The sequence below is a fragment of the Panthera uncia genome, chromosome C2 (genome assembly GCF_023721935.1).
Source record: "Panthera uncia isolate 11264 chromosome C2, Puncia_PCG_1.0, whole genome shotgun sequence".
NCBI lineage: Eukaryota > Metazoa > Chordata > Mammalia > Carnivora > Felidae > Panthera > Panthera uncia.
Genome location: NC_064810.1, coordinates 52,301,429 through 52,318,835, shown reverse-complemented (window position 1 = coordinate 52,318,835; position 17,407 = coordinate 52,301,429). Strand labels below are relative to the sequence as shown.

The window sequence follows — 17,407 nt, the reverse complement described above, 5'->3', positions numbered from 1 at the left end:
AACTCCAGTATCTAGTTCTCCAATGGGTCTTTCTATTGTTTGCTTGTCTTATTTTGGTCATTTGATCCCAAGTCCTGGTATAGTTGATAATTTTTTGTTTTGAGTGTGAAATACTATGTAGGAAAGATTGAAATGATGTTTTGAAGCTTTAGAAGACATTACTTTCCTCCAGATTCAGTCTTTCTTGTTTCTGGAATTTAATTTGAGACTGAGTTTTGATGTTCCTGAAGGCTAGTTTAATTCTGAACTTACTTAAATACACATTTCTTCTCATGGGTAGGAATAAAGGTCACTTCTTTCTAAACAGTCAGGTAATAAAATTTGCATGGACTCATATTCTCTTTGACAAATACCAGGAAATGTAGCTTTAAGTGTTGTGTTCTACTGAAATCATTCTACCTCTTCTACCTTCCATTATTGTTTGACTTTTGCTATTCTTTATACATTTATGATTGCATTATATTGTTACTTTTATGTAAATTTTCTCAAATTTTTTTGTGGAAGAGGATGGCATAAGAATACCAAATAAATAAACATAGCTATATGGGGTTTGAAAAATGTTTGGGTTATATTTCAAGGTTCTACCACCCAATAATTTTAATTTTGTTTTTTGGTGGTGCTGTCATCTGCTTGCTTTTGGTCTGATTTGGTTCACTCAATATTTCTTCTTAGGAATTTTGTAATAACATCTGAATTATCTGGAAAATGGTCCCTCTCCAACTCCCATAGTTCTAGTGGGCATGTTAGTTTCCTAGGACTGCCATCACGAAGTACCAGAGACTGGGTAGCTTAAGACAAGAAAATGTTTTTCTATCATAGGTTAGGACAGAAGTCCAAAATTAAGGGCTTAGCAGTGTTGGGTCTTTTGGGGGGCCTCACAGAGAGAATCTGTTCCACGCTTTTCTCCTACTATTTGCTGGCAAATTGGCACATGGTGAACTCCCTGTGTTTTCACGTTGTCTTCCCTTTGTATATGTCTGTCTCCCTGTCTCTCCTTCTCTTCTCATAAGGACACTAGTCATATGGGATTAAGGACCCACCCCACTCTAGTATGACCACATCTTAACTAAGTTCATGGATGGGAATTCCTGACACTCAAAGCAGAAACAAATAAATCCCTTTATTTGTTTATCTATGAGATTGTTTTCTGCAATTAGAAATTGTTTCTTTGTTTTAATGAAAGGATTTTCAGTAGAACCAAGCACAGGACAATTTTGAATGTTAGCTGGAAGGCAAGTGAGAGAGAGGGAAATGAGTGTGAATTGAAAATTTTTTCAATATATCTATTGACACAGTTTGAATCATTGGGTCTGTTTCCAGTTTTTTTAATTCATCAAACAATCTAGGTATGTACCAATGATAGATTGGTTAAATAAATTAATGAAATTTGCATTCGAAATATTGTGGTGCTATCAAAATTGTAGGGTGGATTTATGTGTACTTACATAGAAAGGGCTCAAATGTTAAGTAAAAAAATAAGCCATGGAACGAGGTGTGTATTTTGATATCATTTATGAAAACCATGCTTGCACACATATGCACCTACATACATACACACTTAGAAATGTATACCAGAGGGTATATCTAAAACTGCTGATACTGGGGGCAAAGAGAAAAGATTTCTAATCTTATCCTTCTATGTATTCTTTCTTCATATATTGCCATATATTCATTTACTACTAGCTTCATTAAAATCAAACAGGTCATCAACACAAAAGGAAATAATCTTGGCAGTGTTTCTTGCCTTCTTTGATAGGCTGTGTTTTCCTTCATTCCCATGTGTTCTCATAGTTGTAGAGACGGTTGGCCTTTGAAAAGCATGTATGTGTGGCACATACATAAGTACCTGCGGGGAATAAGAAGTTATCAGTGGTGAATAAAGAATGCTGAGCTGAGGCTGAAGTGGACAGGAGATCTGTTCCTTAGCCTTAGGCTATTGCTGTCACGGGGCCATTATGACCCAGCATTGTGATCTTTATATATATTTCTTGATGCACATTTTTCAGTCTGTCTGTAGGATAAATTCCTAGAAGCTGTGCCGCTGAGTCCAAATAAATGTACATTTTAGATTCTGATTGATATAACTAAACAGAAGTCAATCACTATTACTGGGCTAGTATTACTAAATGGCTTTCCTCGGATATTTAGGTGAAGTACAGATTCTGGTCGGATCTTGGCGAGGGCTCCCAAAGTATAATGTGGCATTTTTATTTAATAAGAAAATTGGCTTTGCTTGCGTTCTCCCTTAGTGGAAATTTAAACTGCTTGGTGTCAAAAAATAGAGAAAAATGGCATTCGCTTCTCCCTTCTCATCCCCACACACATCAAAGCTGGTACAGCTGTCTCTGAAAAGTAGGCATCTTAAACTTACGATGAAGGCAACAATAGAGACAGAACTGAGCCTCATAGCAACAAATCAGATGCCTCTAGGAGAGCCAAATGGAACAGCACAAGGCCCTGTGCCAAAAATCCGAAGAGGCAGGAAGTGTCTTGGGATGGGCTCCAGCTGCAGCGGAAATGTGAGAAGCCTCAAATGGTTAAAAGGAAATAGTCTGCCAGGGGAGAGACTTGTGTGTTGCAGGAGGTGTTGCTACAAAGAACTTTCTCTAGCTCTTTCTTGTTGAGTTATTTAATACCACGCATATCAGTTTTCTTTGTACTGAATTTCACTGCACGAGGTAGGGAAGGGGTACGGAAGACAGATACTGATTTCACCTCTTCTGCTGATGCTGCCATCTCGTACTGCCTGTGACATCCCCATGAAAACACCACTGAAGGGTCAATGAGCTGGAAAATGGCTACTTTTATCCTCTAAAATAATACTTCACTGATATCTATGCTTGAAAATTCACACAGTATTTCAAGGATATAGATTTATTATGAAATGTAATTTTTGCTCTTAGGGAAGGCATATACTTTCATTAAAGGAACATTTCATCCAAAGGGCAAATATAAACAGAGATGAATGTATTCATCAGTTTGAAAATCTATATGATGAGGGAAGGGGCAAATAACATTACTCCTGTTAAAGATTCTATATCCAACAAAATGAGAACTAGTATGGTGTGACCTTAACTGAATATAATCTGTGATGCAATCTAGGATATTCATAACATAGCTTTTATTTGTGAAGTTTCTTTTTTGTATCAATTTGCAAAGCACTGTCACATGCCCTCACTGGCAAGCAATTTATGCCAGTTAGTAATCTCGTGAGTTTTGCAAAATAGGTGTTAAATTTGATTCACCCATGTTCCCTTAAGTCCCTTTGTAAAAAGGTCAGAGTCTAAAATTCAATAAACAATTCTGAGATTATAGACCTGAGAGGTGAAGTACGTTACCCAAGGTCATACTGGTTAGTAACAGAGTAAGACCTGCACTTCTGCAGAGCTCAGAGGCACAACCACTGAAGTCCTACTTGCTTTTATCCTCTCTCTCTCTTGAGAGACAACGTGGGCTCTTTGTCATCAGGCTTTTCTCTGGTTCACTGTCAATAACAGACATTATGATTTCAGAGCCGCTCTCCACACTGAGAAACTTTTCTTCGTACTGAACTACTTACTACACTTAGTGTCATGTGGCATTAGTTGTGCAGTTTGGGCTCCATGGAAGGAACATTATTTTCACACTGAAAAGGATAAAATGCACATGAAAAGGCGCAATCAAGTCCAAACACAGGTATAAAGAGAGAATGAAAGAATAGCTATCAGCTTTTAATGAGCTCACACCTCGAAGGCTGAGAAACTTTGGTGTGATGAAAAGAGTGCAGGTTGTTGTATACAGGTTGAGTTTCAATTTTGACTTTTACCTTTTTTGCTGTGTGGAATATAATCAAAATACTTCTAGCTATTTTGAGCCTTGGATTCTTCAGTGATAAAGTAGGCATGGTAATAGCCATGTCATAGGGTATTTTTAAAGAGCTAAAATAATGTATGTAAAATGATTGTGCTTCTTGGGTGCTTAATACATTTTAGCTATAATTAATGCAGTATGAAATCAACTTAGTGAGATGACTTAGATTGCATGTGATTTCCAGAATATATTCTAATTAATAAGTGATTTATCAGAACTTTGGGGGGGAAATAAGTGGGTATTAAGACTTAGCAAGTATTCACTGAAATCAAATCATGATACATTGACCTTAATTTGTAAAGAGTGGTACTAGATCAGGGGTCAGCAGAGTAAAGCCTAGAGGTCAGATCTGGTCTGCAGCCTATTATATGGCCTGAGAACCATGAAGGTTTTTATATTTTTAAATGATTGGAAAAACAGCTTAAAAGATATTTCACTGCCTATGAAAATTATATGAAATTTAAATTGCAGTGTCCATAAATAAAGTTTACTGGAACACAGCCACACTCATTCACTGGCATTAGGTCTAAGACAGCTTTCCATTGGAATGACAGAGCTGACTTAGCCGCAACAGAGATCATATGACCTAGAGGCCTAAAGTATTTACTACCAAGCTTTTTATAGGAAAAGTTTGCAGACCTCATAGTAGAACATTAGGTCAGAGAAAGACCCCAGACACATTATATCTGTATTTCACCAAGTGTTTAAATCAGCCACCTGTGACAGAGGCAGCTAACTGAGGAACAAACACAAGTGCTGCTCCTCTATATTCTGTACATATTTCTGGAAGGTGCCTGCCCCCTATGATTATATATCCCAGGCTCCCTTCTTCGAGGTGTGTGGCCATGTGAAAAGCTTGGCCAATGAAATATGAGTGAAAATAACATGTATCATTTCCAAGACAGAGTTTTCAAGAAGCAGGAGTTCCTTCTCCTATGCATTTTACCCAGCAGGTTCTAGGGGATGGCTGAGCCACAAAACATATAGAGCCAGGGGCCCTGGACTGCATGTCAGAAGTGGCAACCTGCCCACCTGAAGCACCTGTTTTGGACTTCTATTTGAGTAAAAAATAAAGTTCTGTTGTATTATCACTGAAACTTGAGGAGTTTGTTTATTAGTGTCTCTCTAATTCACTCTTAAAATGTTCTGAAAAAGATAAGGCAATGTGTCTGAATGAAAATACATGCATTTAGTAATGATCATCTGTGCTCAAATAGGGTTGGTTAATCAATCGATGCCAACATGGATGGAAGAGGTGTAACACTTGCATTCTTCCATCCTTGCTCCCACACTAAGAACCAATACTGCAGGACAAAATGAGTAATTTTTAATGTTTTAAGCCTGCCTTTAGAAGAATTCTTTTGGTGCACCTGGGTGGCTCAGTCGGTTAAGCATCTGACTTGATTTTGGCTTAGGTCATGATCTCAAGGTTTCTGATATCGAGCCCTGCGCAGGGCTCTGTGCTGACAGGGTGGAGCCTACTTGAGATTCTCTCTCTCCCACTCTCTCTGTCCCCTCCCCAGCTCCTGTTCTCTCTATATCAAAAATAAATACATAAACCTTAAAATATTTTTAAAGACGATTCTATAATTATACAGGAGGTTGGATTAAAAATTCCTCTAATTCTGTCTTTCAGTCCTTGAATTTAATCATTAAATGCTTTCTTGTTTTAATCATGCATGTATTATTTTGTTTCAAAAATTTAAAGGTCAGTTAGATAAAAAGCAATTCTGTGACTTTGGTTTTCTATAAATTGACGATATACACAGGTCCTAAATATACAATTCAGGGACTTTTGATTAAGTTATTCATTTTGTCATACAGTAAATAAGGTACCCTGGGGAATAGGAAGATATGATGAAGGACTGGTGTACTTGTTAAGATATATCCATCTGCAAGTAAGAAAATACCAACTAACACTGGCTTAAATAATAGAAATAAAGGTATTTAATCATCTCACATGAAAGAAGTTTGCACCTGACTGAGATCATGTTAACTAAGAGATCTATGTTGCCATCATACACAGTAAGATCAATTAGTAGTTAGGTAATAAGTCATACTGACATCATATAGCTGATATGATATACTGAGAAGGGCTTATTGTTTCTTTGTTTTTATGGCCAAAAATGTATAATCTAATCATGAGAAAACATCAGATAAACTCACATTGTGGGACATTCTATTAGATAATTGACTAGTACTCTTCCAAAGTGTGAAGGTTATTTAAAAAAATAAATAAATTAGGAAAGATTGAGAAATTATCACAGATTGAAGGAGACTAAAGAGACATAATAACTAAATTCAATGTGGTAATTTGCAGTGCATCCTGAAATAGAAAAGAAGATATTAACAGAATAACTAGAAAAACCCAAAAATAGTCTATAGTATAATTAATAGTATTATACCAGCATTCATTCTTAGTTTTGATAATTGTATTATGGGTATGTAAGATGTTAACATTAGGAGGAGCTGGTTAAGGGCATATGGGAATTATCTGCTATTTTTGTCACTTTTCTGTAAATCTAAAATTATAAATATAAATATAAATATAAATATAAATATAAATATAAATAATATAAATATAAAAGCCTGGAGTTGGTAATTCCAGATGCAGTAGGGTGATGCAGGAACATCATCAAGAGCTAAAGATTTGTTTCTACTTTCCCATTCTGCCATTTTTCTTTGTTCCCTTTTTTCTCTAGGTCTAGCTGCATACCAGATATTCTCCACCGCAGCTCAGATCGACACATCTCCATCCAGCTCTATTCCTGGGCAACTAGCCTTCTATAGGGTTACCAACTGCTCTGTGGCTTCTGGTCAGGCAATGCCTGCAGAAGATCAGCATGCAAAAAAGAGTGGGTTTTTATTCACTTGGGTCTTTCCACCTCAGGCAAAGGTTTACAAGAGCCGGAGTCCCTCTACCTATGTTCCTGGTGACAGTTACTGTAGGACACCTCTCTCCTAAAGCTATGATTACAGCCCTTTACATATTCTCATAAACACTCCTGTTCCTGGCATTTTCAAGCCCACTGGTAGTAATGGCACCCTGCAATTGTAATCCCCAAGGGCTACCTGTTCCTCATAGTTCTCTTTTATCCTGCTCATACTTTATGAAACTCTCAGTGACCACACTTGCATGTGCTGTCTCATTCCTGCTTAAATTCTGATATATCATTGTCACAAAATAGCCCATGCAGTTCCAAGCATCCTATATGCTCTCATGTAATTAGAGAGGTGAAAGCATATAATGCTTATTAGATACACGCACACACACACACACACACACACACACGCACCTGCTATACATGGTTTCAATTCTACCTCTGTCACTTACTGGCTTCATAGTAGGTCTGACACCTAGTGAGTACTCAGTATTCTCCATCTCATTAACAGAGAGTTAATCGTGCTGTTGCTCAGGATAAATGGCTCTAGAGTCATCTTTTACTCACTTTCTTTACAACCCCATAGCCAGTATGATGATGAATCTTATCAGTTTTGCCTCCAAAATATATCTAGAACCAATCAGTTACTACCCTCTGCACCCTCACAACCCTAACTCACCATGTCTCTTTGGATAATTGCTTTGGTCTCCTCCTTTGACTGCACCTGCCCTCTTTCACACACACAGTGTTATCTCAGGGACAACCAGAGACTTCTTTTCAAATGTAATTTCCATCTTGGGACTCTTCTGCTAGAACTCTCCCACTTCACTCAGAGGTAAAGCCCTACAAGATCTGCCTCCTTCTGTTACTTTCTTCCCTCACCTTGTCTGTATTATTTTCTTCCTTAGGCACTGTCAGCCACACAGAGTTCCTTATTTTTGCTGAAACATAGCAAGTTTGCTTCCACCTCAGGGTCTTTGTTTTTTCCTCTACCTGAAACTTTATTCTACCAGATACCTCCCTAACTCGCTCCCTTGCTCCCTTTACTTCTATCAGCTCAAATATCAGCCTTTCTTTATGACCCTAAATAAAAGAAAATGAAACAAAACTCCTTTTCCATTATACCGTCAACCCTCCTTATTCTGGTTTTGCATTGTTTTTCTCCATAGAATGTTACCATTACTCACATATATTAGTGTTTTTCCATATGCATACGTGCATATGCATGTACACATATATGTATAACACACATACATTCTTTTTCTCTCATTAGAATATGTTGTCCTTAATGCTATAGATTTTACTCATTATTATATCCCCATTGCCTGGAATGGTAGCTGGCACATAAAATGTACGTAAAATAATTTTAAGTAAGTGAATGTATGAGTATCAGTTAAATGTAAATCTGGAAAAAATGCTTTTTAAAGGTTATTTCCCTCCTGGGATTTGGGGCATCTCTTCATATGAAAGAAGCAAGAGAGAATTTGAACAAAATGACTTCATCACCCACTGACGAAGCTGCTCAGAAAAGGGAAAGTCACTGCTCATCAAGAATTCCTTCAACATTCCTCTTACAGAGCCAACCTGAATGGAGACTTCCTTAGGCAGCTAGAGACAAGTTTTATGGATACAGTAAATAAATTTTTATTGCTAAGCAAGCCAAAATGTAAGCAGGAATGCTTAATGATACCCTAGCTACCCGGGGAGTGAACTTTCTCCATCCTTCATACATTGCTGACATGTCAACTACAGCACTTCACGCTTGACTGAGAAGCTATTAAAACAATTACCAGGTCATTAACAAGGGCTTTTAAGACAAGTTTTGAAACCATACTAGTGAGGAAATTTGCTTTGATAGGCATATTAGACCACAGGGTGGCCTGGATTTGGACAATTTCCAACTGTCCTCTGGCTTCTCTTCTCTTATTCTTCTGATTTCTAGGGACACTCCCAAAGGTAGGTAGATGACTATTTAAAATTTCATTAAAATGTCTTCCATTTATGCCTGAACAAAGGGAAGACAACCGCTTGTGCCTGTGGTTCTCAGTATCCAGATTCAGATACAGTTTTCTGTAACCAACTTTGTCCTGCTTACTCCCCTCCGAGCTTGAGGCCTTCTCTCACCCCAACACCCAAGTTCACCAGCTCAGGTGGCCTATAGCTGTCCTAAAGCTTCCACAGAAGCAGCTCACCCTCCCCTTGCTTCCCGATGCCACATGGTACTTTCAAATAACCCTCTCTCCACTGGAGGCAAGGTTTCTACCCCTTCTCTCCTCACAAGGTATAGAGAAGAACACGCACCCGTCCTGGTCATAATAATTTACATAGATTATAAGTTACAGACATGCCTAACCAAATAAATATATGTTTGTATTTTAAAGAGGAGCCTAACACAAATGGATTAAGTGCTGTTTAACTTGTTAGCTCTGAGGAAAATAGTACTGTTCTATTTTATTGAGGGAAAAATTAAAGATCACAATGAATGATACAGAGACCAGTTAGGAAGGTCTTAACTAACTCTCTCTTAATTTATGATTACATGAAAAACTAAGCAATAACTATCATTACCAGATGTCATTTTTTTGGCCTTCCCTTTTTCCCTAGGGTGGGGTTCTTTATAAATAGGCCAGACATATAGAGATAGATGAATATGCATGCCAAAGAGATTAGATCTCGTGTAGCTGAAATCTGACAGCTAAACCAGGTAGCCATTCTAGGTGGGTATTCTGACCCTTCAACACTTTCCACAGGACATTCTGTAGCAGTGTCTTCTTACTCATTTATGGCAACATTAAACAGTTGGTCAATGTGATTTCTAAACAAAGAAATTCCTAAAGCAGAGGATGTACAGATACTACATGTTCTCTCTTACTGCAGACACCTAGCCTATCTCAGAAAGAAAACAGAAATTTTGTAGAACTTCACTTAATAAGCTCTAGTCAAAGTCTGTTACTAATATGGAGACTCAGGCCTCTTTGGGGGTTTTTCCATAGACTCTTGCAGAACAAGTAACAAGTATACTTTTTGATTAGGAAAGTCTCTCTCTTTTTTCACATCAATTTTACTGCCAGCACATCTCCTCCCACAGAAAATAACTGAGTAGAAATAAGATCTTGATATTCTACTCATAGAGTCTGGCTGCAATCAATTGCAACTCTTATGGGAAGTAATCCTGCTGTCAGTTTTGTTTCATTTATTTCTTAGACTACCTAAGAGACCTATTTCAGTACTTAGAAAAATACAGATTGTTTCAGGTCTTCATGCTGTTCAAAGTAAATTACTAATAATAGCAAAATAATGGTTGGTCCCTTAATTTTAGTAATTGTTTACAATAATTAATGAAAAATCTATCATCTTCAGATAAGAGTGTTGCAGTTTGAGAATCCAAATTTTTTTCTAGACGTGAACAAAAGAGACATCCTAAAGTCCTTCTAGTACATACACTTTGTTATCTTACAAATCACATAATTAGTTACCACATGTTTATTTTTTCTCATATGACAAAATAGGCCGTATTAATTATCTGTTCCTATATAAAAAATTACCTCATGATTTAATGCCTTTAAACAAGAATAAACATTTCTTGTCTCATGGTTTCTGTGGATCAGGAATCTGGGAGGAGTCTGATGGGCTCCTCTGTCTTGGGGTCTCTCTTACAGGGTTGCAATCAGGGTGTTGTGGGGGCTACAGCCATTTGAAGGCTTCAGTAGGCAAGGGAGATCTAGATCCAAGATGTCTGACTCACATAGTTGGCAAGTTGGTGCTGGCTGTTTGCAGGAAGACTTAGCTCTCCACGGTATGGACGGCTCCACTGGACATCTTGAGTAGCCTCCTCATATACCTGTTGCATTTACCCAGAACAAATGGTCCAAGAGAGAAGAGGGTAGAAATGACAATGTGCTTGATGACCCAAGCTTAGAAATCACACACTTTTGCTCTGCTGTAACTCTACCAGTCACACACACAAACTCCGGCTCAGGTGGGAAGGAGTACACTAACTAGGGTATGAATCATTGGCAATCCTCCTGGAGATTGGCTGCCAGATAGCTATAAGCTGAACAATAACTAGCACCAAGTAGACACCCAATAAATACTAGTTGAATGATTTTTCTTTTTTAATAAAGTAGGAGAATGAGAAGCAGAAAGTGGAATGTCCAGAAGGAACCACAATGCTTGAATAAGCACCACATGCCCTGTTGTCTACACTGTTCTGTAAACAAATGAGAAAACTTCATTCTAAATTATTCACATAGGACCTTATTTTTATTTCTGCTTTGTAATAAATATTTTTAAAGTGAACAGTTAGGTAAAGTATAACAATTTAAATAAGTCTCTTAAGATACCCAAATATTATAACCTTGTAGTTTCCTCATCTGGGTTTGACAAAGTTACAGCAGGGAACTGCTGAACTTAAACCAGTTTTCAAATGGTTATCATAATTCTTTTAGAAATTATGTACAAATGGGGTTCTACATTGTTTTAGTACCTTTCCATAAGGAGTTCAGTGAAAATAATGTGCATAAAATTCACAATCCTGATTATCCCATTGTAACATATATAAATTCTCCAATTTCATCCTTTTAAAATAAAGAAACAATAAAAAAACAAATAACATTAAAAAAAATTTTAAATGTGACTAACACTTGTAAATAAAAGATACACATTTTCCTTCCCTTAACCACTCCTTTGCCAAAAGATCAATGGGCTTCTCCACCGGAAGAGGGAAAATGATTTTTGAAACCAAGTCTCTGCTTCATCATTTCCTCTTCAAGTCCTTTTGTCCTTGGAATTAGTAGAATAAGGTGGAAGTTCTCTTAGAAGTCATCGGTGCACATAAGTCTTTGGCTTGAAAGTTTCGAAAATTTTCTGAGACGGAAAAAGTTCTCAACACACTAAGAGACAACTTTGTTCCTTTGAAAATTAAACGTAATTACTTCACTTGGAAGATTATTTCACAATTCAGTAGATTCACTTCCAGGAAAATTGTCTTGGTGTCAGGCCTGCTTTAGTTTTTTTTTTTTTTTTTTTCTCTTTATACTAGACTTTCAGTAGCTCTCCTTTATTTTGTGAGGCACCCTGCGGGGAATGGGAATGCTTTGCAAATTAAACACTATTTGAGTAAATTCAACATGGAAATGAAGGCCTTTATACCAGAAATTATATTTAGCCTCTGCTATTCTCCTTTGTGTCAAGGATGATGGTCAATTTCAGCATAGATATTCATATTTACTATAAAAGTGGTGCTAAAAATCTAATATTGCAAGTGTTTTTGTGAGCGAGTACTTATGTATATGGATTAGTAGCACTGTACTGTTCTGTTTCATGGTACACTTTTTTTTTTTCTGTCCTCTGTGTTTCATCAACGTTCTGAAACAGTCAGTAACTAGACTCTACACTGCTTCTTTTGGTTCTTTTGTTCTCTCCTCATAAATCATTCTCTCCAGCCCTTAAAAGACTTGTTTTTCATCTTAACTCATTCCAAATTTGTTTGTCTCTTTTAGCACGTTTTCTTGTTTTAAATCATGAGGTGGGAAGCCTTGATTGTACTTTTATAATTTTTTTAATGTTAATTTATTGTGAGCGAGTAAGCGTGAGCGGGGAAGGGGCAGAGAGAGAGGAGGATCGAGGGTCGAAAGCAGGTTCAGTGCTAACAGACGCAAGCTCGATGTGGGGCTCGATCATGACCTGAGCTGAAGTAGGATGTTCCACTGACTGAGCCACCCAGGTGCCCTGGCTGTACTGTTAGCGCTTCATTAGGAAACTTGAATGGTTTTGGCTGCTTGACTGATGGATATAGGTACAAGTATATAAATATCGATAGATTATAGATATAGATAGATTTAGATATGGACATAGGTAGAGATAGAGATAGAGATAGAGAGATAGAGATATGTAGATAGATATGCAGAGAAGAAGCACTGTATAATATAGCAGAAAGAGCAGAGGACTACATAGTAGGAATCTTAGTTCTAGGCTTTGCTGTTATACTTGCCTGCTATGGGTAATCGAGGAAATCAGTAACCACTCTGGTCTGCCTTGTCTTCATTTATTCCCTCATTCATTCAAGAAGCACATATTACGTACTTGGGGATACAGTCATGTATAATATAGGCTATGTTTTCCCTTTTTTAGAACTAAAGTGTAGTGAAAATTGACAAATTATAAACAAGTAAGCAAAGAATTTAGAGTCTTTAGATTTGGTAATTGCTTTTAATGAATTCGTGTAGTAATTTGTTAGAAAATGACAGAAGTAAGAAGGGGGGCTGTATTTAAATAGAGAGACAGGAAATCCTCTGCCTAAGAAGGCATTATTGGAGTAAAAAGGACCCAGGTATGAGATAAATCAGGGGAAGCGTAGAAAGAGCAGATCAGAAAATGTAATTTTAGGTGCTTTTGTTATTTTAGGTTGTAATTTTATTTATATAAGTACCTCTCTGTCAAGGCACCCTTGAACCCTTTCTTTAAAAGAAAACTTTTTAAAAAAGTTTTCTGATCATCCCACCCCTACATCTCTGTTTAAAAGACATAGATGGTGTCCACATCCTTAGACCTAAAAAATGAACTCTGAGAGGATTCAAATTCACGTTCCCCTGGAGTGAACTGCTTCACCATTACTGGATAAGAAACACTAGATTCTCCAAAGCAATCTTGTAGATTTCTTTGGGATTTCCATGTGGTTTCACTTCTCAACTTCCTACTGCTGAGGCCATTTTTTTTTCCTCTGTGTAACTCTTTCATAAATTTCCAAGTTAAGAGAATAGTTTGTTAATTTTGACTTGTTAAGGGAAAGTATATGTTTAAGAGTTATTAAAAGTTCAAGATTTGGCCGCCTGGTGGCTTAGTTGGTTGAATGTCAGACTCTCAATTTTGGCTCAGGTCATGATGCCAGGGTCGTGGGATTGAGTCCTGTCTCAGGCTCTGTGCTGAGCATGGAACCTGCTTAAGATTCTCCCTTTCTCTCCCTCTCCCTCTTTCTCTCTTTCTCTCTCTCTCTCTCTCTCTCTCTCTCTGCCCCTCTCTCCTGCTCGCATGCTCTCCCTATATATAAAATAAATAAAATAAAATAAAATAAAATAGAAGTTCAAGATCTGATTTTGACTCCACTGGTAAATAGAACTTAGTAAGAACTTGGGCAAGATCTTGGAAAATCATTGTAATTATTGGGGCCTCAGTTTCTTTATGTATAGAATGCAAACATTGAACTAGATCGGCTAGTTGTGAAAATTTTAATTCCATTTTCAAAGGAAATCTTTCATGGAATGCCAGTGCTTTAGTCAGTTATCATTTATTTTGTAAATGATAGAAACTAACTTATGAAAAAGGAATTTATTATAAGAATGTAAGGTGGTGGTGACCACAGTATTAGAATTATGGCTGATTCTAATAGGGACTATTAGACTGAGCACTATTCCCTCAGTAAATTTGCAACAGAATAATTTTTATACATTAGCACTTGAGAAAGACTCTTTCATAATACATTACCTAAGAAAATGATGTGTGTAAAAGCCCAGCGGTCCATTTTCTTCCTCCCTTTTCCCTTTCTGAACAAGGACGAGGTAATTCTACTATTGACCAAAGAGCAATGTTCACATGTTCTACCTGTCAAAACCATGCTCTAACCAAACTTATCAAATGCCTCTGTTCATTCCCCCCACTACCTTGTCACATAATTAATATTATATGCCAAAATTCCAGTGAGTTGGCATCAACTGAACACCTAATTGCTTGGCATGGTATATGTGTAAAAACAATCTGCAGGGTGAAGTATGACTAAGTCCTCCTTGAAGAGACCTCATGAAGACATTAGTATAGCAGGCCAAGGAAAACAAAATGATACCAGCATTTCACTATTCTGACTAGAACATTTCCTAAAACATTCCTGGAAATGTAATAAATGTATCCTTCTTAAGGGTTAAATACTTTTTTTTTCAAATTACCTTTAATTTTATAGTCAATCTCCACTGAAATAATATTTGCTTACCATTAGTGAGTCCAGTAAGAGCTGCTCAAAATGCAATTTTCTCCCTGGGGCCACTCTGTTCCATGTTTATTGTTACATCTTATCATGTCCTCCAAAAAATAAAAATAGAAACTGCTTACTGGCAGTCATGACAGATGAATTCACCATTCCTTGCCAGTAATCATGAAATACTTTGCACATGAGATTTCTTCAAAGTAATATCTTTTTTGGCTGTTTTAACCTTTTTTAAAAATCTATCTATTTTTTTATTCTCACAGAATTACTTTGCGTCCAGCAGATAGCAAATTTTAGCATATCGATTTTATAAGTAAGCTGATAAAAGTTAATTGATTTGCCCAGGACCACATGGCATGGTTGGGACTGAGGTTAGAAACTTATTTTTTTAGTTTTCCGGTTTAAAGCGTTGTATACAGGAATGAAGATCTCACACATACATAGTTTACAAGTGCTATGTAGGTTGCAGAGCTATTTCTAACATAAGGCAAGATTCTAGGAAAGCTCACCAATGTAACTGATTTTTGTTTTTTGCTGTAGCTCCTCAGCAGTAGAAATTCACACAGGCCCTTCCTATCTGTAGTCTCAGACTGTTCTTCTCAAGAGAGCAGTGCCATATTGAGGAAATCTAAAAGGGAAATGTATACCTTTTATACACATAGTATATTCTGAAATAACTCATGATGACTTCAATAATGACCTTTGTTACAAAGGATCCAAATGTATATAGAGAGAATGTGAAAGCCTAGAGATTATTCTGGGTCCCAGTTCAGTCTGGATGCTTAACACTTTACCCCTAAGCAGATGGAAAACTTCAGAAGAGACACAGAATAAATCGATTTTCAGGTAGGGATATCTATCTGCAGGCCTTATCATGGATTTCTCAGATTTACCTTCCGTGTTCTGGCCCTTAACAGGACCCTAAACCATAAGCCCAGGGCTAAAACAAACTTGGACAGTTTCTGCAGGTAAGGAGTGCAAGTAATGTCTATCCTTTCTTCCTTTCACTACAGAAATTTTAGGGAACTGATTATGGTTCATCTCATTACAATGTGTTTTGAAGATGCACACTTTATAAATTTTTTTTTTCCACGTTTTTATTTATTTTTGGGACAGAGAGAGACAGAGCATGAACGGGGGAGGGGCAGAGAGAGAGGGAGACACAGAATCGGAAACAGGCTCCAGGCTCCGAGCCATCAGCCCAGAGCCTGACGCGGGGCTCGAACTCACGGACCGCGAGATCGTGACCTGGCTGAAGTCGGACGCTTAACCGACTGCGCCACCCAGGCGCCCCTGAAGATGCACACTTTAGTGATATAGCTGGGGACTTGGTAAAACTGGCTTAGCTTTAATATCTTCAAAATGAAGTAATTGAACTAAATAAATTCTAAGAACCATCTGAGCTCTAAATTCTAAATTCTTAAATCCTTCCAGAACAGCATCTATCATGACAGAATATGAGGGATAGAAAGGGCCTTGGAGATTATCCAGCCCGGAAGTTTTCAAACTGTGATCCAAAGAAATCCCTCAGAGGTCAAAGTAAATGTGAGGAGAAGTGAAAGATTAAGTAACTAGCATTCCATGTCCTAACCCATGGAATCCTCCCACATAAAACTCCTGATTTTATCAGTTGTATATACTGTGCTTCCATGCCTTAGTAGGCTTGAAACAAATAATCTAATCGAACACCCTACTTGCAGGTGATAAAGTCACGAAGTCCTAGAAAATCTTAGAAGTTTGCCGAAAATGACACCAAAATGGCATTGCATGTCATTGTGTCATTGGTGGCAGACTACGAACATTAGATCAAAACTGACAACTCTGTTTTACTTAGAACTATGTTAAACGTGATTTTTAACCTCACTAGTTCAGCTTGCCAAACTCACAAGCCACTGTTCCTTTGCAGGGTTTCATCGTCTCAAGAAAATCTTGAGAAGAAAAGGATGGGAAAGAGATCTGTGCATTTAAGAAAGAGTATGTGCTAGCACTGAGAAAGATGAGGTGAAAATTTTATTATTCCGAATTCTAGGGATTAACTTCAAAAATGTTTTCAACTGTTCCTTTTAATTCATTGTGTAATCAACGAGTAGTTAACATTTACTACCACAGTAATTCAGAGTTCATTTATTTCCTACTGCAAATGCGTACTCTAAAGGAAAAATTAAGAAACTAAATAAAACATAATAAGCAGGGGAAAAAAAAAACTATACTAAATTGCTACAGCATACACTAAATTGATTATTCTTTTCTTCCCAGGTTAGAGGGCTTTGTGAAGATTATATTTGACTTCGAAAATTACAAATGTGCCCAAAACATTTTGTCTCTTTATTGATGTGTAAGGTCAACGGAAAAGGTAAAACTCAGGTTTGGTATTTTGTTTTTGAGTGGAAAAAAAAAACGTATAACCGGTTTTCCTGACAGAAAAAAATGTAATTTAACTTTTAAAGAGACTTAACTATTATTTCTACTTAATTCAGGAAGAGTCTTAAATTTTGTTACAAAATGTTCACATACATGCACACACAACAGTCTTTGAAATCTTTTGAAGACTTGGACAGATGAAACTAATATTTTATACAAATACCAATGGCTTTCATTGTTCTTTTCTTCTTTATATATTTTTTTCCCATTTAAAAATTTCAAGCAAATCATAGGACATCTGGAGCATTTGTGTTTTTATTAGAGTTCTGACATTACACCA

General features: G+C 37.0%; 1 long non-coding RNA gene across 1 annotated transcript; it reads right to left on the bottom strand.

Moving 5' to 3' along the window:
- Nucleotides 1-1,403: 1,403 nt before the first annotated feature.
- LOC125920913 (uncharacterized) lies at nt 1,404-14,795 on the bottom strand. The gene is made up of 3 exons (XR_007457243.1): nt 14,713-14,795; nt 10,477-10,572; nt 1,404-1,846 (listed from the first exon to the last, which is right to left on the bottom strand). It is a non-coding gene; the product is annotated as an uncharacterized LOC125920913 (long non-coding RNA).
- Nucleotides 14,796-17,407: the final 2,612 nt, after the last annotated feature.